We start from the raw sequence: 24529 nt of genomic DNA on the forward strand, positions 1-24529 counted from the left end.
TTTTATTCAGTTAGAGACATTTCTCAGTGTCATTTCTCAATGACCTGAAACTTGCATCAAGTTCCTAATTAATAACTCTGCATTAAATGCTCTATTTTACCTTAAAGTAGTAGAAAAGTAACTTAATTTTCCTAAGGAAATGGAGGAGATATATTTAATATATAAAGCACATGGCAGCGACGAACTAAAGCAACTCTGACCCCTTCTTTATAAGGTGAAAAACATCAAAGTATTTTTGTTTTGTTAATCATTAACTGCACCCACCTACAATACTTGTTTCAGCTGTCTGAGTTATTTTCCAGCAGTGCTCCTGCCAGCAGTGCCTGGGAGCTCTCAGGTAACTCAGTTAAAAATTGATACCAAAGCAATCAGCTCCCAAGAGCAGAGGCCAGGGGTAGGAGCAGGGATGTGAGATGAATCATGAATGAGCCTTGATTGTGAATAACGAGTTCCCTCTCATTTTATTTGTTTTTAATTGCACAGTCCACATTCTGCTGCTTCTGCTTTATTTCCTTTGTTTTGATCACAAAAGCATTTCTTCTTTGGCATCTCAAACCCAGCCAAATTTTGAAGGGATACAAGTCCAGCACAATGATATCTGGTGCTGACAGTAATTAAATGCCTGTGTTAAAAATTTAAAAAAAAAATTTAAAAAAAACAACAAAAGCCAAGAGGTGAAAAGAGGGATATGTAAACACCAGGAGATATGCAAAGAATGGATGTAATCCTGCACTCCTTAATCATGGGAGTCATCCTTATTCAGGAAAATAATCCTGCTGCTTTCAGCAGACATCCGTGGGTGCTGGAGCACCAGGCCCAGCTTTTCCAAGGAGATAACAGTGTTTTACCTGGGTCTTTTCTGCAGTGCAATTTTAGCAACACAGCTCTTGCTGATGTGTTTGAATGCATTAGTGATAACATTAAATTAGGCTTTACCTGATGTCCGTTTTGCCTCTGCAAGTGTGAAAGAGAAAAATGAGATAATGGATGGGATGTGGCAGGGAGAAGGTACAAACCCCACGTGTTTTATTGGCTGCCCCTGTTCCCTGTGTTTGCAAATCACTTTTTGGTCCATGGGATGTATCAAATTTGCCTTTTTTTTAGGATAGGATGCAACTTTAGCACCAAAAAACTCCTGAAATCCTTTAAAGTGTATTTGGTTCTCCCTAAAAGTGATGTTGGCAAATATTGCCCATCTGATTTAAATACAAGGGGATTGTGATAACATTCAGGGGATGTTTTTTACTGCTGTGATGCTCTCTGATCTTGCAGGAATGACACGTTTTTATACAAATGTGGTGGGTTTGTTGCCCTTTCACCAGCCCAGCTCAGCATTTCTGAGCTTTGCCCTCCCAGCCCGTGTGGTGCTGCCCTGTAATCCAGGAGGGGGCTTGGGAGCACCTGAGTGCCCTTCCCCAGGCAGAGCATCTGTTAATGAGGAAAACTAATTACCTAAAAGCTTTCAGCAGGATGGGTTGTGAAGTATAAATAGTCATGAACTGCTCCTGGTGCTCTGTGCTTGTGCTGCTGCCAGCACTGGTGGGATGGAGGGGAGTGACCCTCTGCAGTCACTGCTGTGTGAGGGAAAATTCTCTTCTGAAAGGGGGAAAAATAGAAAAAATTACAAGTAAAAATGCACTGGATGATGATTCCAGGTGGTATTAAAAGCTTGCTCTGAAGTGAGGTTGGCGCTAAGTCTCTGTTGGGTTTTTGTTGTTGCATTGAGCCATCAAGAACGAGCTGGTTTTCTTCCATCAGCTTTCTTACGTGGTGGTTCCTATTTAAACATGAGGTTTAGTGGATTAACAGCATTTATTGCTACCGAAGCAGTTTAAGGCTGAGCTTACGTCGCTCTCAGAGAGCTGGCAGCCATAAAATGACCCCAGTGCCAAGGGCTGGGGGGACAAAGTGGCGGCTGCAGGAGGCAGGAGTGCCCTGGGCAGCATTTCCCTTCTCTACTCCGTGCAGAGTCCCAGCAGCAGCATCATTTCTCTCCAGGGAAGTCCCTTTTTGTCCCTGAACCTGCCCATGGAGAGTTCCAATCCTCGGAGAGCCCCACAAGCACTGGTTGTGTGTTAATTTGAACTTTATCAATTTTGATGGTACATTTCTTACATCTGTTCTTCTTTATTGAGTTCTACCTATAAAAATCCAAACCACACGTGCAGCAATTATTATTTGAGGATCTCCTTCTGGCATTGGGCACAGGTCAAGTGCCCATTTTAGTTTTTATTGCTTTTTGAGAATTTTAGAGGTGGCTGTTCAAGCAAATTTCTTGAAAAGTTTTTCAAACTTGGCCAAAACGTGCTCTGGAATGGTTCAGCCTCTTTTGTATCAAAAATTGTGTGCGTGGTGATGTAGAATGGCTGGGTTTGGGGTTTTTTTGGTATAAATTGTGTATGGAAAAGGTGTTTTCTGTGATTATTGATGTGTTTATTCTTGAGTATCTCGTTGTCATGGTTGGTACTTGGTCAGAGGTTGGACTTGATGATCTTGGAGGTAATTTCCAGCCTCAATGATGCTGTGATCCTGTGACCTTGAGGTCCTTTCCAACCTCAGTTATTCTGTGATCTTGTGATTTGAAGTGGAGAAGCTGAGTTGGTGTGAATGTACATGTTGTATTTCACGTATGACTACAGACAGATAAAACTGCAATGCATATTTTTAAAATGAAGGTTTTCCCTTTTCCTCCAGGAGTTCCTCTGCTCTAAATCCCAGCCTGGGAGCAGAGTTCCCAACACTCCTTGCTTGTTTGTGCTCCAGCCCAGCCCCAATTTCCCCCCAGGGCATTTTCAAGGGCGTTCTTCTCTCCTGTGATGCTGCTCCTGATCCATGAGACATTTCTGCATCCCTGGGAGAGCAGGGGATGGCCCCACTCCCACCCCTGTGTGTGGTCCCACCCCAAACCTGTCCCAGATTGCCATCAGAGCTGTGCATTAATCACTCAGTTAATTGGGTGATGCTGTAACACCTCAGTCTCACACCTGGCAATCCACTGAGCAAACTCCTGTGGGGAATAAACCCTGACCAATATCTGTGACAGGGGATTCTCTTCCTCCCCTCCCTGCAAAGTACCAACAGCTCTGAGTGTTGTGTCCCCACTTGTTGATGGTGTGCTACCATTAATAATTATTAGGGTCCTGCATAGGTTTGCATCTCAAACAACTAAAAATGTCTTTAGTGCCCATGGCAGGAGGGGAATGAGGTTCAGAAACCTCTGCTGGTGATTAAAGCCCATCAGTGCAGGATTTATGGGGGGCAGAGGACGTCAGTGCGGAAAACACAAAATAACCAGCGACAAAATCAACAATTACCTTGGCTGTTTTTTGGAAGAAGAAGAATAGAGTCAAGACAATTTGAACACATTTTCCCTTGTGTCTGTAGGATAAATAAATGGAAAAAAGTGTTTTGGCAGCAGAAGGTAACTCTGGCCACCTGGCCATGGGTGCTCTGGGACACCTCTGGGACTGGGTTTCAGATCTCTTTGGGTTTAACTGATTGCATTTAGTTTTGTGCTTCTATTGCCGTGGATTCCTAGTGCCACGTGGAGCTGCCAGCATGGAAATGGATTTGGGAGGCTGGGCAGCTTGGGGAGATACCTGGCAGGGCTTGGCTCTGCAATTCCCATGAGAAACAGGGCAAGGCAGAGCCCAGGGCCACACATGGAGAGCTTCTGCCTCTTCTGAAAGCAGCTGCTGCTCTTTGGAGCATGTAAAATTATTGTTAAATTCCCTTTCTGGATAAAATCAAACTTTAACAAGCAAAGTTCCTGTGCAGAACAAGAGAACTTTTTTTTTTTTTTTTAAATGTAGTTTTGGTTAGCAGGACACCTTTAAGAACAGATTATACTGAAAGCAAGGTTTAACCAACACGAGGTGGCTGGGGCTCACTTTGCTCAGTTTTCTGTGGCTGAGCTGCCCATGAGATCCCTGCCCTGCATTAATTGTCAGCATTGCAAGAGCAGAGGAGCAGCCTGCAGGTGACTGCACCAAATCCCTCTGTTTTTCAAGGAGCAGCTGAAGCCATGTGGTTTTATTCCCATTTTCCACGCCTGGAGCTGGCTGCGTCTCACAAAGGGCATTGTCCCAGCGTGTGACACACAGGGAGGGCACTGAGGGACGGTGCCCTGGCCACAATGAGAGGTTCTCTCCATGCACAATGAGAGAGCTGATGGCAGCGTGCATGCAGCCTTTGCCTGCTGGGCCAGAGCTGAGCCACCCAAACTCTCCTTTCCCTGTTTCATCCCCTCAGTGTTACCTCAGCCTGAGTTTCTCACTGCTGAATTTCCTACCAGGCAAACGCTGCTCACTCTGGGTTTTTTCCTTTCTTTCCTTGCCTTGAACAACAGCTCCTGACCTACTTCTGTCTTTTAATTGCTGCTGCAAAATGAATTTTAATTCCAGCCAGAGTCCAGATGTATTGAGGATGCACAGCACATGCCAGGGCCAGGCCATTTATTTCCCAGGCCAGTCTTTCCCAGCCCTTTGAATCCAGGGGCCCCTTAACCTTTCTGAAAAAATATCTGAAGCCATCATCACGTATTTCACTGTTGTCTGCTGATGGGAAATGCAGATAATAACTGCTAATCTAAATGCTAATATGTATTTTCTCTGACAGCTTAGTTGGTTTTACTGTTCTTTAACCTTTGGCTGGAAATATTAATGGAGATGGATGTGAGCCTGGTGCTTCCATCCCTCAGTGCCCAAATGAACCTGGGCAGGGACAATTTATAGGTCAATTTATATTTTTATTATTATACTGGATACTTTTTGCTTCTTTTCATGGCTCTTTTTGGGGGATTATGGACATTAGAGGATGAGTGGGTCACTGAAAACTCAGAATTCTGGATCTGGGGAGATCACAGCTTGATGAACAAAGCATTAAGTTTAGCATTCTCCAGAAGGGTTCTGTGAACTTTATTGCCAAAAAAATATCCTTATTTACTTCTCTACATTTGAGAAGAAACACTGGCTACAGGTGCTGCATTTTGAGCATCTCAAGAATTTCCTCTCCTGGGGACATTGTTTTGCTTAGCTAAGATCTCCCTCTTTTTATTCCACAGAAATGGGAAATGAGGACAAGTTATCAATGTGTCTTCTCCTCAATTAAATTAAGTCACAGAATTAAAACTGAACTTAAGAAAAGCGTTAATCTTAATCATTCTGTGGTTGTAGCTTGTGAAGGACTCAGGAATCCTTTGGGAGGAGGAAAAAATGTATTTAAAAACATAAGCTGGTTTAGCTCAGGTTTTTCTGGGATACACTAGATTTTAATTAAACAGGAGTTTAATTATAATTAATTAAGTAGAATACAGAAAATGAGAGCTGCTGATACTCTGGAGAGTCAGAAAACGAGGAGAAAATTGGGGATGCAGCCTCACACAAGCCCTGGGAATGCGGCTGGGAGGAGAAGTCCAGGGAAGGACAGCACACAGAGGAGGATCCTTCCCTCCACCATTCCAGAATCCTCTTTCCCATCAATATTTTCCAGTCTTTTGCTTGCTGGTCACTCTGCCAAGGGAGGATTTAACAGCACAGATGCATCAAATCATTATCCCAGTGATGTATTACAGGTACAATGTGTATTGCAACCTGTTCTCACAGCAGCCAGAGCATTAGTGCCTGATATTATTACTGATATTTGATGTACAATCCAACTCTATTTAATTAGTTCACTAAAATGCATTTTCTGCCAGAGATACAGTGAACAGGAAGGAAAATCACCTTCCTGGAGAAATGCCTCGTAGCAGGATGACTGAAAAAAGCAGATAGGAGAGTCTGAGAGGCAGAAATTGAGCACATCAATCCTGCAGATCCCCCAAAATCTGTGGAACCTCATAGCTGAGATTTTGGAATACAAGCTGGCAATTTAGCTGTAAAATAAAACTCTTTAAAAGGAAACTCTCATGATATTACCTATAAACACTTTAGAACAGCAGATTATCTGGAGTTTATGGGTAAGGTAGCAGAGAGATGCTTCTGTGCTCGAGGAAGTATTTTTATGTTTGTCTAAATGACCTGCTCCTCATCCAAAGAGCTGCAGCTTTGCCTTAAACAGAAAACTGAGCTGTGGCCTGGGGAGTCATCCCTACACAGCCACACTTGTGTTGTCTCCTTGGTACCCACGTTCACAGTGGCACCAGGGGATCATTAAGAAAGGTTTCATCTACTTTTTGCATCCTCTGAGGAAGCAGGAGAGCAGGATTTTGGCACAAGCTCTGCGTTGGACTCCTCTGCGTGCTGGATGGCAATTTGTGCCAAAGCCTCCCTGAGCAGCTGAGGGGGCAGAAACAGCCTCTTCCTCCTCCTTCTGTCCTGGGGGAAACTATTGTAAAACAGGGCCCCCAACAAAAGAGGGAATGATGCATCTGACTCCATGTTCTCAGAAGGATAATTTATTATTTTATTATACTATATTATATTAAAGAATGCTATACTAAACTATACTAAAGAATACAGCAAGGATACTTACTGAAAGCTAAAAAGATAATAATGAAAACTCATGACTCTTTCCAGAGCCTCGACACAGATTGGCCAAAAAGTGAAAACAACTCACAGCAGAATCCAATGGAACAATCACCTGTGGGTAAACAATCTCCAAACACATTCCACGTGAGCACAACACAGGAGAAGCAAATGAGATAAGAATTGTTTTTCTTTTTTTTCTGAGGCTTCTCAGCTTCCCAGGAGAAAATCCCTGGGTAAAGGAATTTTTCCAGAGAATGTGAATGCCACAGGAAGCCTGGGCTGGCTTGGTTGCTGCACGTGGTTGGAGGATGCAAGAGCCAAACACCACTGCAGGTCCTGTTCTCCTGCAGGTGGGAAGATAAAAGGGCTTGGAAATGGATGTCTGAGCCCTCTTCCATGAAACCAGGAGGAAACCAGGGGATCTCCTCCTGCCCAGGGCTCACTGGGGGCTGTGAGAAGGGCCCCACTTGTGTTGCTGCTGCTGCTGTCCCCCTGTGAGGTTGGCACTGGGGTGGAATCACAGCTCCTGGACCACTGGATTAGGGAAGGTGTCACTGCCCATGGCAGGAGATGGAATCAGGTGACCTTCAAGGTCCTTTCCAACCCAAACCATTTGAGGATTCTGTGATTCCCACAGTGCTTGGTTGGGAATGGTCCCACTCCTAAACTGCCATTCCCTGCAAACCTCTCCATAATCAATGAGCTTGGGAAGGCTCATGGAGGCCTCCAAGGGCAGAGGGCTGGATGTGGGGTTCATGGCTTGTGCAGAGTGAAAGAGCTGCTTTGGTGGCTCCTTCCACCAGACAGGTCAGACAGATCCAGAAGGGAGAAACCTGAACAGTGAGTTCAAGGAAACCTCTGCAGCTGCCTGTGCTCCTGTCTTGGTTTGAAAAGCCAGGTGTCTGCTAAGGAAGGCAGGAGCATCCCCTGAAATGGAAAATGTGAACTCCCTCCCTCTGAATTGTTATAATTTTGAAATTAAGGGGCTCTCAGGCAAAGATATGGGAGTAGGAATAACAGTTCTTTACTAGGAAAACTAAAAATACAAATGTAATAGTAAAAAAAAAAAAAAAACACTGAGAGAGTCAGACCATGCCCTGTCCCCCTGTGTGTCAGGGGGAGTCCCAGCCCCATCCCAGGGGGGCTCAGCCCTCCTGCAGTGCCAGCTGTGGCTCTGCTGCAGCAGGGATCCTGCACAAGGGGGGAGTTTTCCTCTGCAGCTCCAGGGCTGCTGCAGATGGGCCTGGGCTCCCTCTGGCCATGCAGGGCAGCACAAAGCTGCTCCTCTGGAATGCAGGGGGCAAAGGCTGCTGGGGTGTCCCAAAGCTCAGATTGGATCCAGGCAGGAATGCTTGGCTCCTCCCCTGGGCGGAGCATCTCCCCATGGGATGCTGGGATTGGATCAGCCCTGCAGGGACACTCAGTGGCCATGGAGAGCAGAGATCTCCTGGAGGGAGGATTGGATGTGGAAGCAATAAAGAAAACTGCCCCATGAACAGAGATAAGTGCCCCACCTCTGACAGAATAGAATTCTCTGGCAATAGAATTCACACCCCCGTTTCTAACCTAAAGCTGTTCCCAGGCTGGTAAATGGAGCCTTGCCCTGGGTCTGGCAGATGAGGCAGGAAGGAAGGGATGTTTTCCCCTTACCCCAGGAGTGCCTTTCCAACCCTTCCAGCCTGGATGGGAATGTCAGAACACCATGGAATGATTTAGTCTTAATCACTTGTGCTCATTTCCTGTGTGGATCTGCAGCAAGCCGCTCCCCCACATCCAAACTCCACTTTATTGCTTCTCTTGTTCTTTCTCGTTCCCTTTGTGCTCCTCAGGTAGCAACTGCATTTTAGCTTGTTTTCAGGAACCAGCAGTAATATTTCCTGAGTCAACTCCTTTCTTTAATTTGTTGTTGTTTTGGTGTCTGACACATCCAGAGCTCTCCCTGGACTCCGGAGTCTCAGTACAGTACAAGTGTCTTGAGCACAGTTTATTTTAATCAGGCCTCCCAGAATTCAGTAAATACTTCAGGCCAATTCCTCCAGTAAATCTGAACACATTCAGCAAAAACATGTGCAGCCAGTGCTCAGACATAATTGCCGACAATTTCACACCCACAGAATGCCTCTGTCATTCCCAGAGCCCCATCTTCCCCATCGCTGCTTCCAGCAGGAGCCTCCCAGTTGCTAAGGGGATGGAAGTTGTGATGCAGCCCTAAATGAAATATTTTCAGCACAGAGTGCAGAATTACCCATGTAGTTTTCTGGTTAATGTTCTCTGTGTCAGAGAGAAGCAGCTCTCCAGAGGTCTGGAGGCCAGGTTTGATCCAGGCACTACCCAGGCATTCAAAATATGAATTGAATCCGTGTCTGCTGCATTTAACTGGAGCTCTGACAATTACAGGCTGTCACAGGAGACTTCCACTCCTCTTCCTGACTCAATTACCCAGGCTCACGCTTCTCCTGAGCTTGACTTTATGTACCATTGCTGTAAATAAAGTCAAGCTCATTTTCCTTTTTCTTTGCTATTCTAAGGAAAAAGGAGAGGCTGATTTTAGCACCCAGCATCCAACTGAGCCCAAGCCTCAGGGGAAGCTTTTGGTTGAATTGCAATTAAGTATTTCTTTCTTTTAGCCAAGTTGTGGTTATTGAGGCATTGAATTTTAAAAAACCCAAAACCCCCACTTCCCATGTTTATTGCCCATTCCCAAATCCTTGCTATAGGAATATATATCATAAAGTTTTAAAATAACAAGTATACATAATCAACTCAGGTCCTCTTAAAATTTTACAGAGAGATATCATTACTAGGCAAAATACTGCAGCCTTCCACTAAGTTGTGTTATTTCCATTGTATTATTTTCCATAATATCCTGCTCCTTATGCAGCTTTGTTTTCCTTATTCCCCATTTTTTGTGCTGAAAAGTTGTTTGCATTAAGCTGTTTACAAGTCCTGGTTCCTTTTGTGAGTGATCTGTTGATTGCAGCTCAATAATGTTTGAGAATAGTGAATTATTTCTTGCATTTTGGGTGATCTGAGTGTGTCCCTGTACAATTCCTGACTTGTGTCCTGCTCTGGAGCTCATTAACTCTGCACGAGTCAGGCAGGGCTGCACCTCCCATGGAAGTGCTCCCCTTCTTCTGCTTCTCCCCTTTTCCCACTGGGATGGCACAGCAGCATTATGGGAATAAATCACACAGGACTATTTTCTTTATGGTGGAAAAAACCCATTCTTTATTCACAGAACTCATTTTTATACAGTTTCACAGATCTCTTTTGGAACTCCAATATGTCAGAGGCTTTCTTGCCAATTACTTTATTGGTTAATAACAAGTTGTTATTGATTGTATCAAAGTCTTGGTGTGTATGTGCAGGGAAAGTTGTTTGTGAGAGATAGTTTTCATTTTTCTATTTAAGGTGTAAAAGCAGTTTATACAGGTGTTAGTTGGTTTTTTTTATCAAGGAATATTTTGTTATGTTAATGAGCTGCTCACCCCAGGATTGCTTTCACATGGGAACTTGTAAAATGCCAGCTTGGCTTAGAAGAAATGATAGGCCAGCCAGAGCTGGCCTGCTTTTATTTATTTTTGAAATAATTTTTCTACCTTACTGCAACAAAGGATCAGCACAGGATGATACATGGAAGTGCTGTCCCACAGAAATGAAATCCCTCTAAAGCTGGGAACTGGGAAGTGCCCACCACAGTGCTGGGGAACCTTGGATGGGTTGCTCCCAGATGTTGTGTGGAAGTGTTTAACCGAGCTGAATGGGAAAAATGCCTGAAAAAAATCCATATCTTGTGGAAATCCCTGCTGTGCTCCCATGGTTTGGGTTGGAAGGGACCTTAAATCCCCCCCAGTGCCACCCCTGCCTTGGCAGGGACACCTCCCACTGTCCCAGGTGCTCCCAGCCCCAGTGTCCAGCCTGGCCTTGGGCACTGCCAGGGATCCAGGGCAGCCAGAAATGACAAATTGTGCCATTGCTGATGCTCCCATTGACTACCCAGAGCTGCTTCAGGAGATGAGAAGTCTCCTTTTCACAGTGCAGGAGTTTTAACTGTGCCCTGGCTAAAGATTACCTCAACCTGCTATAAATTGAGATGTTTCACTAATTGCTTTCTTGGTTCATTAGCCAAATTGTGAGTCTGAGGGAAATGGAAAAGGTTCAGAATGAATTTCCCTTGCAATCCTTAATTTAAATGGTGAATAATAATTTAATGTTGAACAAAACATTTTGGGTGATTTGCTGTGCTGGAGCTCATTTTTTACCTTGGGATCATTTGCCACCTTTGAAGCTTTGTGGGGAAATGATGCTCAGCTCTGCTTCTCTGTGATGTGACACCAGGCAGGAAGGAATAATCATTATAGAATAATTGTAATAATCTCAAAATTCATTCAGAAACACTTTTGTCGTGGGAGGTCCCTCCTCAGATATTGTTTTAAGCAGTGAGATAAGAGAGATAAAAGGCAAAAATCTGTAAAGGTTTTGCTTCTGTGGATGCTGTGGCTCTATTTCCATTTCAGCCATGAAGGTGTCAAAGCTACAACATGTCCCTGGTTTACTCCTTCCAACACTCAGCTAAAAATCAAAGATTAACTCTGAGCAGCTGCAGGTAACAAATTCTACTAATTCATCAAAGCCAGCACTGCAGAATTTAATCTGTTTTATGAAATTCCTCCCATGGATTGTTATGGCAGGGCTGTGGCACAGGAGGTCATTTGTGAGCTCTCAATTGCTGGTTGTGTGACAGTGAAAAAAGGAGGCCAAAAGAAAGGTTAAATTAAAGAAGCTGCTAGGAGCTATTTATGTGAGATGAATGTATATTATCTAAATTAATGACAGCAAACCTCCAATTAGCTGAACGCTGATGCACAGTTTGAGCTTTATAAGGTAAATGCATGTTTTGTGCAGCCAAAGGGTTGGGTGAGGGAGGTTTCACTGGGGTGGGGTTACAGGTAAATGAACATTTTCTCTTTCTTGGGGCACAGTGACCTCACTGCTGCTGCTGCTGACAAATCTTTACAATAAATCTGTCATTGTTTCCCAACATCAATAAGGAGTGTGAAACTTATGACCTTTCCCTCTAAATTATCCTCCTGTAACATGGGATGAGCAAAAACCTTGAATGTGCTGCTTTGTGTTTCAATAAAAAACCTAATTTTTATTTTAGAGCAGAGATTTTCTGCTCAGACCAGTGCATGTTGGTTTGGCTTAAATAAACTTGGTTCTGTTTTGTTCATTTAGAGAATTCCTCTGTAAAAATACAACAGAGAGTGCAGCTATCAACTCCTTCAAGGAATTCAGAGGAAATTTCTAATGTTTTTTGCAGTTTATACATGTTAAAATAATGGTGCAATGGACTGATTTGATCAATTTACTCTTTGGGGAGGGTAGGATTTTGTTGTAGATCATCAGTTACTTCATTATCCTGATTATGGTCATTGAGATTCAAGATTTAATTACACTTTGTGCAGAAAAACTCAATTTTAATCTACCCAGGAGCTTCACATCTCCTCATACCTCCTCCTATACATCTTCTGAATTTTGTGATTTTATGGAATCTCTACCTATTACTTCTTTTTTTTTGACTTGCTGATGATTCCAAACTCACTTAGTGTCAGTATTTTGCAGTAATGTGCCCCTTTTGGGGTCATTCTGGGAAAATATAAATTCCTAGAGTACTTCTGCTCATTTAGGATGACTTTAGGGAAATGTGGAAGCACTACTCTATTTTATTTTATTTATATTTTCTTTGATTTCTGGCTCTGTTCCTTTGTCACCCTGGTCTTGTCAAGGTAATTTACACTGGCTTTATTTTTTTCATATTATCCTCTGATGTATCTTAATCCCATCCTAATTTTGAGATGGCTGAGCTATCGAGATCCTTTTTTATAATTTGAGCAGCACTCTGGGTTGCTCAGCACTTCTGTGCTGTGTGCTCATATTCAAACTCACACACTTTGTATTGCTTCAGTTGCTATTTTTAAGCTCCATGTACAAATTCAGCTTTCCTTGTCTTCACTGTTCTTTGTAATTGTTTTTTGGGTTGTTTTTTTTTTTTTAACCTGAGATTTTCTCTGCCCATTCTGTCCAAAAATAGAGAGGCTTTTATAAACAACTTTCCTTCAGTTTTTAGTTGGGGAGAAAAAAAAAACAAAAAAACCCAATAAAAAAAATCCATAAAAACTCTCTCAGCTGTAAAAGCATTAACTGCTGTTCTATTCTGGGGAGGATGGAGCCAGGCTTTCTTTGCAGCCTCCTCCTCAGTCCCCAGGGTTTTCCCAGTAAAATTCCCTTTTTTCCTTCTCTCCACTGCCTTTTCCTGTGCCATTAGAGTGGGATTATTTTAAATGTGAGGGATTTTCTTTTGTTTTCTGTGTCCCACTCGTGTTTCCCACTTTGTCTAACTGGGATTGCTCTCCTTCTGAAAGCTGAGGGACATTTCTAACACCCAGAATTGAAGACAAATAATTACATGTGGCTTGACCCAGGTCACCAGCTGGTCACCACCTACCTTTTCTTTCATTTTTATTCCCCTACCTTTGATCCCCACTGCTGTTTATTCTGCATTTCTAGCAGGAGACATTTAGCAAAGGCTTTGGCTATAAGATGAATTCCCAAATCCACAGAGTTTCCTCATATTGTATTTTCAGACTGAAATCCCCTTGAAAGGTCACTTGAAGGTTTGAAATACCAGAGCACTTTGATTGCTGTCGATTTTTCTCATGGTGATTGAGGAGCCATCGAGCTCCTCAAGCTTTACTTGGTTAAATTTCTGTTCTTGTAAAGAAAGAGCCCACAGAGCTTTCCCACACAGCTGCTGCTGGAACTGCATTCTGCAGGGATGGATATCCCAAGAATGACACCTGGATCTGCCCAAGTGGGGCAGAGGAGAAACCATTCCATGTGCCTGCTGCAGTTAAAGGAGAGCATGGATCCAATTAGCCATTATTATGATGAGGGATTAATTTCCACAGCCCAGCAGTGGTTGAGGTACTCAGTGCACAGCCCAGAGCAGCCGTGGCTGCCCCTGGATCCCTGCAAGTGTCCAAGGCCAGGTTGGACATTGAGGCTGGGAGCACCTGGGACAGTGGGAGGTGTCCCTGCCCATGTGTCTTGGCTGGAAAAGCCAGGTGTCTGCTAAGGAAAGCAGGAGGCTTCCTTGAAATGGAAAATGTAAACCCTCTCCCTCTGAATTGGTATAATATTGAAATTAAGGGGCTCTCAGGCAAAGATATGTGAGTAGGAATAACGGTTCTTTACTAGGAAAACTAAAAATACAAATGGAATTGTACAAACAAACACTGAGAGAGTCAGACCATGCCCTGCCCCCTGTGTGTCAGGGTGGTGTCCCAGCCCCATCCCAGGGGGGCTCAGCCCTCCTGCAGTGCCAGCTGTGGCTCTGCTGCAGCAGGGATCCTGCACAAGGGGGGAGTTTTCCTCTGCAGCTCCAGGGCTGCTGCAGATGGGCCTGGGCTCCCTCTGGCCATGCAGGGCAGCAGAAAGCTGCTCCTCTGGCAATGCAGGGGGCAAAGGCTGCTGGGGTGTCCCAAAGCTCAGATTGGATCCAGGCAGGAATGCTTGGCTCCTCCCCTGGGCGGAGCATCTCCCCATGGGATGCTGGGATTGGATCAGCCCTGCAGGGACACTCAGTGGCCATGGACAGCAGAGATCTCCTGGAGGGAGGGTTGGCTGTGGGAGATAAAGAAAACTGCCCCATGGACAGAGATAACTGCCCCACCTCTGACAGATGGTAATTTTGAATTGAACACACACTCAGCTAAACCTGAGACACCATGGCAGGGGGTGAGATGGGATGGGATTTAAGTCCCTTCCAACCCAAACCATTCCATTATCAAAATTTCTCTAAAATTAAATCAGAACCACATCCCCAGGGAGGTGACAGGGTGACCTCTATATTTTGGGGGCTGGTTTGTAAGGGGTGATGTTGTTGAGTGAATTATTTTTGGGATCATGCTAATAACAGGCTTTTAGTTGCCCCATAAGCTGTGGACGTGTTCTATGAGATAATGTATTTATAGGTTTGTTCACCAAGTTTGGCTCAAATAAAGATTACTGACTTCACAGGTTTATAGGCAGTCCAAGCATTGGATAATTTCAGTACAAGTAGCAGTGAATAATTTCAGTATAATAACAATGGATCATTTAAGTGTAAATAACCCTGAATTCACTCAGGAATGGCTGAACACGGTTCTTTTGTAAAAGCAGTAACTATAGCCCTATCACCATCATAAATGCAAAGATCAAATTGCTTCTGAGACTTTAGAACAATAATATTGAAGATTTTTGCCTAAATGGTGATTTCTCTCAGCATTGACCTGCCTGCCCATGAGTTTGATGCTGTTGTAGTTAATGTTTTTTCGGCAGAATGATGAAGTGTCTAAACTTCCCTGTGTCATCCCAGTGCTCTTCTCTCTTTGCCATCAGGATGTTTCTGTTGTCCCACTCTGAGTTCATGCCCTTAAAATACTTTTCCACTCACTTTCCAGGCTTTGAGGATCCAGCTCTGCACTGACAAAGGCAGAGGGCTGAGTTATGCTAGAAAAATATTAATATTATACAGTGAATTTTTTTTATCCTTGTGAGAAGATAGATCATATAAATGAGGCAATCATTGCTGAGAAGAGAACTTAAAATCTTTCCTTTTTCCAGTACAAAATGCCAAGCCTTTTTAAGGAAAAGGAAGATGGGAAGTGCTGTGTGGAGCTCAGTAGCAGAAATATAATAGCTCTGTGTAGCCCTCTTTGAAAAGCTGCAAGTTGGTTTTATTAATGAGTGAAAAAGTAAATTGTATATTATTTTTTACAAGAAAATTAGCTTTTATTTATGTAAGGCAATCAGTGTTTATTATAAGTTAAACATTTGGAGAACCAGATTTTAAAAATCCCCACATTCTCTTGGATTTACAGTGAGAGTAATGTGCTTGGTTTTCACCACAGCTGAACAAAACCTCATCCTTCAAAAAATCCTGTTAAATATTCTTCAATTCTTGTAAATATCCCTGAATTCTTGTTAAATGCTCTTCAATTCTGTATAATCCTGTATCATCTTCTCTTTGGCAGCCGCACAGCAGCTGTTGGCTCACTGTCCCTTGATTAATTCTCTCCCTGTTCCAGGGTGGAATACACCTAGTTTGTTTAGTGAAAGGGAATATGGCTCATATTTAAAAATCCTTTTTAATGCAGTTACAGCATCTTTGCAGATTTAATTAGGTCTCAGCCCCTTCCAAATCGCTCAAGTCAAAGGTCCCATCTTACTTGTCCCTGAGGCACCGTTACACCGAGTCCCCAGACGGCGCCGAGTTCCTGAGCGATGACTTTGCCATATAGGGGCTAATTACTTCTAATCTTACACATTGATGAGCCTGGATTTTATGTCTCTGAGCCACTGGGACTGGAACTGCCAAATTATCCTCTCCGTAGCACGGGGGTTGTTTCTCCATTAAAGGGACTGGCTCCACAAATGACAATCCCTTCCCACCGGGCGCTCGCGTTTGAAACCCTAATTATTGCTGGCACTGGCTGCATCCATGAGCTCCTGCTAATCCCTGTCAGGATCCCAGGGAAGCTGCTGAGCCTGGCTCAGCTAGGCCAGGGAAGGGTGAGCAGAGCAGCAGAAGGGAGCAGGAGCTGAGTCACGAGGGGATGTGGAAGCTGCAGCCGGACATGGAGCATCCCTGAGCCTGGCCTGGAGCAGCATCCCTGAGCCCAGCTGGGAGCAGCATCCCTGAGCCTGGCCTGGAGCATCCCTGAGCCTGGCCTGGAGCATCCCTGAGCGTGGCCTGGAGCATCCCTGAGCGTGGCCTGGAGCATCATCCCTGAGCCTGGCCTGGAGCATCCCTGAGCGTGGCCTGGAGCAGCATCCCTGAGCCTGGCCTGGAGCATCCCTGAGCCTGGCCTGGAGCATCCCTGAGCCTGGCCTGGAGCAGCATCCCTGAGCCTGGTCTGGAGCATCCCTGAGCCCAGCTGGGAGCAGCATCCCTGAGCCTGGCCTGGAGCATCCCTGAGCCTGGCCTGGAGCAGCATCCCTGAGCTCAGCCTGGGAGAGCAGCTCTAAGCCCAGCCTTGGAGAGCATCCCTGAGCCTGGCTTGGAGCAGGATCCCCCAGCCCAGCCTAGAGCAGCCTCCCTGAGCCCAGCCTGGAGCAGCATCCCTGAGCCTGGCCTGGAAGGATATCCTTGAGCCCAGCCTGGGAAGTGCATCCCTGAGCCCAGCCTGGCAGAGCAGCTCTGAGCCTGGCCCGGGAAAGCATCCCTGAGCCCAGCCTGGAGCAGCATTTCTGAGCCCTGCCTTGAGCACCAGCTCTTTCATTTAATGAACAATAACTTCCACCAGGTCTTTAAACGAAATGACTCAACACTTTCACCTTCTCTCAGAGTGGGAAAAAAAAATGTCTTTGGAGTCTATAATGCATGAAGGTGTTGGAAGCCTAATCTAGTATAAGCTGCCTTCAGCCAGGCCTTTTCAGCACCAGGGAAGAGAAATGAATGTCTAAAAAGCAGCAAATAGCTCCAATTGCACTCCGATTCTGTGGCAGTGTGTGCTGGAGGTCAGGAACATAAAGCTGTTTATTTCTCCCCACAAAGCAGAGGCTGTTATCATAACCTGCTCTACGTGCAGGTATTGGAAACTTCTTCAGGGAAATATTGGATTTTATTACAGCATTACTACACACCACCTAAGCTCCTTTCCCGGCTTCTTTCTGTTGTAGTCTTGACCTAGCCTTGGAGTTGTGTCCCAAAAGGAGCAGTTTTTTCCAGGAATCTGAGAGTCAAGTTGTAATAATTTGGGTTGAGCATTTACCAGATCTTTCCAGCTCTGTTTACCAGATTTATTCAGCTCTGCCAATGGATAACCATGACCTGGAAGCTTTATTAGAAAAGGAAAAGATTGGGAAGAATAAGGTTTGGAGCTGGTGGAACTTCTAGTTGTCTGTATGCAAGGAAATCAGTAACACTTTGATTTAGCTACTGCTTTTTAAAAGGCAACAGGGAAAAAAGTGGAAAAAAACCCCAAAACACCAAAAATCCCCAAAACCTCCATGTTCTCAACCTTGAAAATCCTGGGAAAATCCTAGTATTATCACAATACACAGCCAGAAACACCAATGTACACTCAAGGTACAGAAACATCTGTGCACATTTCAGTATTTTATTGAAATATAAAAAGACCATTATAAATTAGAGAAATCCACATAATTTTGACTTACTTAATAAACTTCCCTGAACTGTTGAATGAAGTATATAAATCTACATTTATACATCAATCAGCATTAAATTTCTGGCCAAGGTGTTAATCCCAACATTCTTCTAAGGCTAACTACACTTAGAGTAATAAGATGGTTTTAAATCAATATGACATAGACCAGACACATTCTCCAAAATCATGCTTTCAGTTTAGGTTGTGAGAAACATTTTTGCCTTTTTATTTAAAATAATGAGTGACTTGCTGGAATTATTGGGATTTTTTGTTTTTTACATCATAGATAACCTTTATCCCACTAAGCACCAAAAAGTGCATAAAGTGCATGTACTTCTGAGTGTATTTTAAAATTTTTTTGCTCTTTAAAAGTGGAAAAAATTAAAATCCTGGGTTTTAATCTGTTTAAAGAGGACTAAACTTTAACACAATGCCCTTGCATGTGTCCCTGCAGTGTTTGTCTGTCCTGTTGGCTGCTGTTGGTTGGGTTTAATTTACAGTAAATTCTCCTGTTGTAAATATTGGCCTTTTTGCCTCCCTTGAATAATGCAGTGCTCTCTAGATTGAACCCCTGTGTGTGCACATCTGTTTAGCATTCCCACCATCCAGATTGCATGGATGGGTTTGGGGAGAGAAAATTCAGCATCACTGAGCTCCATGGTGCAGGGTTGGAAATAAAACTGGCCTGTTTTCTTCCTCAGGGTGGGACAGCTGCTGGAGTGCTCCCAGCACACATTTATACCTGTCCTAGCAAAGACCAGGCTTTTCTCCATTTTCCCTTTGGATATAAGAGCCAACAAGGGACCTTTCTGGAGTGGATGTAAAAACATGTCCATTACAAACCAAAAAAAAGCAAACAAAACAGACAAAGACACATCTCATCTTAAAAAAAACCCAAAACACCAAAACCAATAAAACTAAAACCAAACCATCAAACTGAAATTGTAAATTAACCAAAGTAACTGGAACTAATCCAATAGAGATATCTAGCTGAACCTATTGGTGCAAGAAAATGGGATCAAAAGAAGATATGGGTGCAGAAAGGGTGCACTCGGTTTGCTGAGGGCTGAAGCCGTGTGGATTGGCTGTACAGGTTCACATCCACATTTCCAGCTGCAGCTTTTTTCCCAAAAGAACTGAACCTTCCACCTGAGCTTTGCTGCCCTTGGCTTTGGGCAGATCTGACCTGGTCACATCCCAGCACAGGGCTGGGAGCTCATGGTGCTCCTTGTTGGGCCTGAAAAGGCTCAGCCATGTCCTGCAGGTCGTTCCCAAGGTTTGATGGAACAGGGAATATCAACAATGACCAAAGAAGTTTCTGAAAGCACATCCAGCAAAGTCTGTGCCCTGGAAGTGGTTTTGTTACAGCACTAGTTCACATCATGTCAGCTCCTTTCCCTGCTTCTTTCTGTTGTAGTCTTGACCTAACCTTGGAGTTGTGTCCCAAAAGCAGGAGAGATGTTTGGGATCAATTCCCATCCCAAAGCACCCAGTGGAAGGGTTGGATGTGGAGGGTTTGGCCGGGGGAAGAGTGCAGCTGAGTTATTTAATGGTTTGTGTGTTGGCTCTGGATCAGAGATTGTTGTGGAAAGGAACAACTGCAGGACAAACAAAGTGGTGCTGGTGGCAACCGTCCCCAGCCACCTCATTTGCCTTGGAGAGGGAATTGTTTCAGCATTTGGTTGTTCTGAGCTGCTCAGTTATCCCTTCACATGGCATTACTCCAAGCATTCTCTGCGGTAAAATCTGGGAATCTGGTGCTGAGTCTGTCACATTTAGGAGGGTGACTGCTCCAGCACTGCTTTGCTCTGTGACTTCAAGCAGGACAGATATTGCATGTGGTTATGTCTGAGGTACCCCACTACCAGGGTCAAGCAGCATTATTTGATTTTCTCCAAGCCCCTCAATTTCCATAATCATACCAGGAGATTTCCATATTGTTTTAGAGAATGAACACAAGAATGTGGAATGGAAAATCCAGGCTGACAAAAAGAGCCCATTCCATGAGAGCTGACAGAGCCCACGAGCCCAGACCCAAATATTGTTCCTCACTCCTCCTCATGTCCCCTTTCCCTTCCCCTCTTCCATCTGCCCCTGTGCCCCCTCCCAATGTGTCCTGCCTGAGTGGGAAACGTGTCCATAGATCCAGCAGGGATGACCTGGTCAGCTTCTGTTTGTGGCAGCCTCTCATTCCCACAAATCCATTGATTTTTGTGATCAGCTTGGGACATCAGCTACTGACCCTTCTGTCAGCTTGCTTGGAAGAGACCACAACTTCAAAAAGCCCAGGTTGGGCAGAAAGAAGGATAGGGCATAAATAAAATTCCTTTTGGAAATCAATGTGACCCAGTTACAGGGCACGGTGCAAAATTGTTGGGTTTTTTTGTTGTTTGGGTTAGGGTTTTTTTTCCCTTACTTGTTTCACATGCAGTAAATGAAAATTAGGAAAAAATCAGGACTTCTAAACCACAGGGACAACTTTTTTGCAGGGAAATTTGTGTCGTGCCCAAGAGAATGCAACCCTCTAAGTTTGTTCCTATATCACCCTTAGTGACATCATAATTAAAATGTAAAGCTGTATGAATGATTTTATCCATGCAAGTTATTCTAAAAGAATAACTATTACAAAAAATAACTATTCACATATTGAAATATTTTCCTGATTGGTCTGGCATTGAATTTGTTGTGGGGGTGTGTGTATATTTTACAAACACAGCCTTGGAGAACGAGGAATTTCAGGACAATGCTCTTTCTTACCCATCTGATGCAGCTCTGGTGTTGAATGCAATTATTGTTGAATGCAGTAATTTGAGATCTGAGCTTAGTTTTGCACAAGAACTGGAATACACAAACAGGTTTGGGTGGTTGTTGCTAGGCAGCAGCTGCTTCCCTGTTGGAAAAGCAGCCAGGGCTGCCAGGGCTGGTGCTGACAGCCCAGCCCTGCTCCTTCCCATCCAGGTGACATCCACAGCCAACAGAAAGCTGGAGAGAACTCCACCTTTCATCCCAAAAAGCTGCCAGGAATTACAGGTTCGAGGGCTTTAACATTTAATCATCAATTCCAGACTTTCTGCACCATTTCAGAGCTGAAAGTCTGAGTGATTAAAAAAAGAAAAAAAAAGCAATGGCCAATTGTTTTCTGCTGAATCTGGTGATAAAACCAACCACATCCCCTGTTTCATCATCATATGGCAACATTTTTGATTTAATCTCTATTATTTAATCTCTTTCTGGGTTTTTCCACCTGTTGCAATGGAATCCAAAAAGGGTAATTTCAAGATGAAACAAATGTGGGTGTGTAGTAAAAGCACGTTATGAATAGAGATTTGGTTTGAATTTCCCTTCCAAAGGCAAATTCAGGAAATAATTCAGCAACTGGAAAGTTTTATGTGGTGGAATAACTGCAAAGTTCAGCTATTAGATTTCAAAAAGTCCATGGCAACTGAAATAAATTAGAGGGAGCTGCAAAATATTCTTAAATTTTACAAAACAAAACTATTTGTGATCACACCAGCGACTTAGAAACGGAAGTTTTGAGGCCTCATAGTTATTTAAATCTTGCCTATTGTGTCTTTATCCTGTGAAAGCTTATTTTTTTTATCTTGGCTTTAGCCTCCTGCATCCCCTATTATCAAGCAGTTTGTGATGTCTGTAATCACAGCAGTTAATGTGAAAGATTTCCCAGAAAGAAAGAATAATCCCAAGTATTACACAAAAAATGAATGCTTCTGTTGTACAAAAGTAACATGAAAAGTCTGTATTCAATCTGGCATGGCTGGAAATCCAGCAAGTTTTGTTTTGTTGTACAAATCGCTCAGTGTCAAATTTGGCTCCTGAACATCCCATTTCTTTGTTTTGGAAACAAAATGGGAGTGATAGAGATGTGGGCTGGAGTCACTCCTTTGATACCTCCACAGAAACGTCTGTACCCAAGGCACACATCATTTTCTGGAGTCACTGCTGTTTTAGGAGTATTAAAAGGAAAAAAAATCAATAAATACCATTGTTACGCCAAAGCATCTCAAAAAAACCCCTGCAGCAGGACATAAATTGAGTCATGAAATGCATAACAGGCAGCACACTTGTCCTCTCTGAATTTCTCTTTCAAAAGCAGGTAAATATAAGAAATATTGAATTGGGAGGCTACACGAAAACCTCGAGCTCTTATTATGCACAAGCAGCTCTGGGCAAATGTGTACATTTTGTAATTGCTACCAGTTCTGAGCAACACGGGCGGAATTTTTATTTACAGAATCCATTTGTGCCATCAAACTCTATGCACGTTGTGACCTTTACATAAATACTGGTAATAACACTAAAATCACTCTTCATAAATATAATTTTTTGGCTACAGAACTGCTTTGCCTTTGTTTGATTATGCACTGTATTTGTCATGTTTACAGTCACTTAAGAATTTTCTGACTGTCTCAAGCATTCCTAGACTTCCAGAAATGGATGTGGTCTCTAAAGTGGGGTTGTTTTAATGCCAGGTTGGGAAGGGGATTCTGAGAGGGGGGAAGGAAACCTTCCATCAGCTCTTTATGGAATGTTTCTGTTAATTACATCTTTATTCTGAGAGGATATTGGGTGCTCAGGGCCAATAAACCAAATAATGTGACAGTAGGTACTAATGAATCTCAGTGCCAGGCTCTGAACCAGGAATTGTCTTCAGAATTCCCTAATAGTAGGAAAAATTTAGGTGCTGATGTTGCCTGGACTCACGTCCTTTCTTTGTTTCTGTCTCCTGGTTACTTTATTTTTTGTACAAATTTCTGGCACATCCAGTGTTCATATTGAAATATTGAATATATTTATTCAGGTTCTAACCCAAAAGTCAGCACTGCAAATTTCTGACATAAAACAGCCTCCAGTGAGTGCCTTGATTGTGGTTTTTCCCCTCTCTTGCTTCCCATGCCAGGCCAGTGACCCCTCCAGGGCAAAACCCCTCCCTGGGATCCCTGACCCCACTGAAGGGTTTGGTTGAAGAAGTATCAGCAGTTTCCCAAAAGAATAAAATGGTCACCAAGCAGGAATTTGGCAAGGAACCTCCCTTGGTGTGAGCACCTCATAGAGGGATCAGAATTTCCCAGGATCTCATAAAGAGGATTCCTTTTCTCTGAGCAGAATTTGGGGGTTTTGTTGTTGTTCATGCTCCTCTCACTGCTTTGCCAAATCCTCTTATAAAAATGTGTCCAAACTATGGAAATGTATCTATGTCCCAGGATCATGGTGAGATGTATGGATAATATTGGATTGCCCAACAGCACATCACTGAAAATTAAAAAAAAAAAAAAAAAAAGGAAAAAAGAAAGAAAACTTGGAGGAGAAAGGGAAAAGGGAGAAAGTGAAGAATTTTCTTAATTTTGTCTGCGTGATGGATGTGCTGGGGGTGATCCCTGTCTTTATATTATTAATTGGAGATAAAGAATAACAGCAATGCATAATGAAAACACCATTTTTTTCCACTTATGCATGGGTTTGAAGATCTAATTCCTGTGCTCTTTCCAGCCCCCTGATGAGCACCTTGCTTCTAATAACACAGATAATGAGACATTCATGACTTGTGGCTTTTTGATAGCAGACCAGAACCCATTTGTCCCTTCCATGGTGGATCCTGTAATCATCTCTGCAGGCAGCCAGCACAGCTCCAAGGTGCAAGCAGGGAGAGATAATTCACTTATCAAATCTCACTTGTAACAGAAGAAAATCCCTCCTGACACGTTAAAAAAAAACACAACAACAAAGAAAACTCTTCTATTTTGTTTACACAATGACTCCTTTTCAGGCTGAAATGATTTCAGGCTGTTAGGCTCACTCTGATTTGAAAGCCTCCCCCACCAAGCTGCCTTAAAGCACCCTCTTTTTGTGCCACTGTGTTCAAGTGCTTTCTTTTGTGGCAGAGTGCTTGTTTGTGTTGGTTTGGCTTTTTTTCATGACAAGAGAGGTTTCAAGGAAAGGGCTGGAGCTGCTTTCCCTGCTTTGAGCCCGTGTTGCTGTTTGACCCCTGCTGTCAGGATGTGCAGGTGGCACAGGACTTAGATCTTCAAATCCATGCATAAGTGAAAAAAAAATGTGTTTTCATTATGCATTGCTGTTATTCTTCATCTCCAATTAATAATATAAAGACAGAGATCACCCCCAGCACATCCATCACGCAGACAAAATTAAGAAAATTCTTCACTTTCTCCCTTTTCCCTTTCTCCTCCAAGTTTTCTTTCTTTATTGCCCTTGTAAGTTCAGCAAAGATGCTCTGAGAGGACTGAAGGACTGTCCCTTTGTCATCCTTTCTTGAGGAGCACATCCTGTGTGTTTTAGGTGTGTTTGAGCTCTCAGGATGGTTCCCTGTTCTCCTTAAGCATCCTGGTGAAAATTCCTGCCCAGCCTTACACCAAGGCTGCTAAATGTGAAATCCTGCAGAGATTATCAGTGTAACCCCTCCCCTCTTCCTTGAATTTAACATCACTTCTGGAGGCTCAGGAGAATGTCCAGGAAGGACAACAGGAAAAGCTTCCTGGATCCCTGCAAGTGTCCAAGGCCAGGTTGGAAAGGGCTTGGAGCAGCCTGGGATAGTTGAAGGTGTCCCTGCCCTTGATCTTAAGGTCCCTTCCAACCCAAACCATTCCATGTGCCTGTGCCAAGGCTTGCAGGAGACACAGCACTCTCTCCTCTAGCAACTAAACACAACATTTTTGGTAAATTCCCTATAAATCAATTTGACACCAGCAAGGACTCTGACAGAAGGTGGAATTTTCACCATTCGTGTCTTTACTTTTCATACCAGGAATGTGAACTTGAGCTTTGCTGCTCAGTTTTATTTCAGGTGACACCAAGCTCTGCAGTTTTATGATA

At 43.6% G+C, this 24529-nt stretch overlaps 1 protein-coding gene across 4 annotated transcripts in view; it reads left to right on the top strand.

The window, feature by feature from the left end:
- C8H10orf90 (chromosome 8 C10orf90 homolog) overlaps positions 1-24529 on the top strand; it is a 100440-nt gene that overhangs the window by 38735 nt on the left and 37176 nt on the right. The gene's annotated exons all lie outside the window — the stretch shown is intronic.

The sequence above is a fragment of the Ammospiza nelsoni genome, chromosome 8, assembly GCF_027579445.1.
Source record: "Ammospiza nelsoni isolate bAmmNel1 chromosome 8, bAmmNel1.pri, whole genome shotgun sequence".
Taxonomy (NCBI): Eukaryota; Metazoa; Chordata; class Aves; order Passeriformes; family Passerellidae; genus Ammospiza; species Ammospiza nelsoni.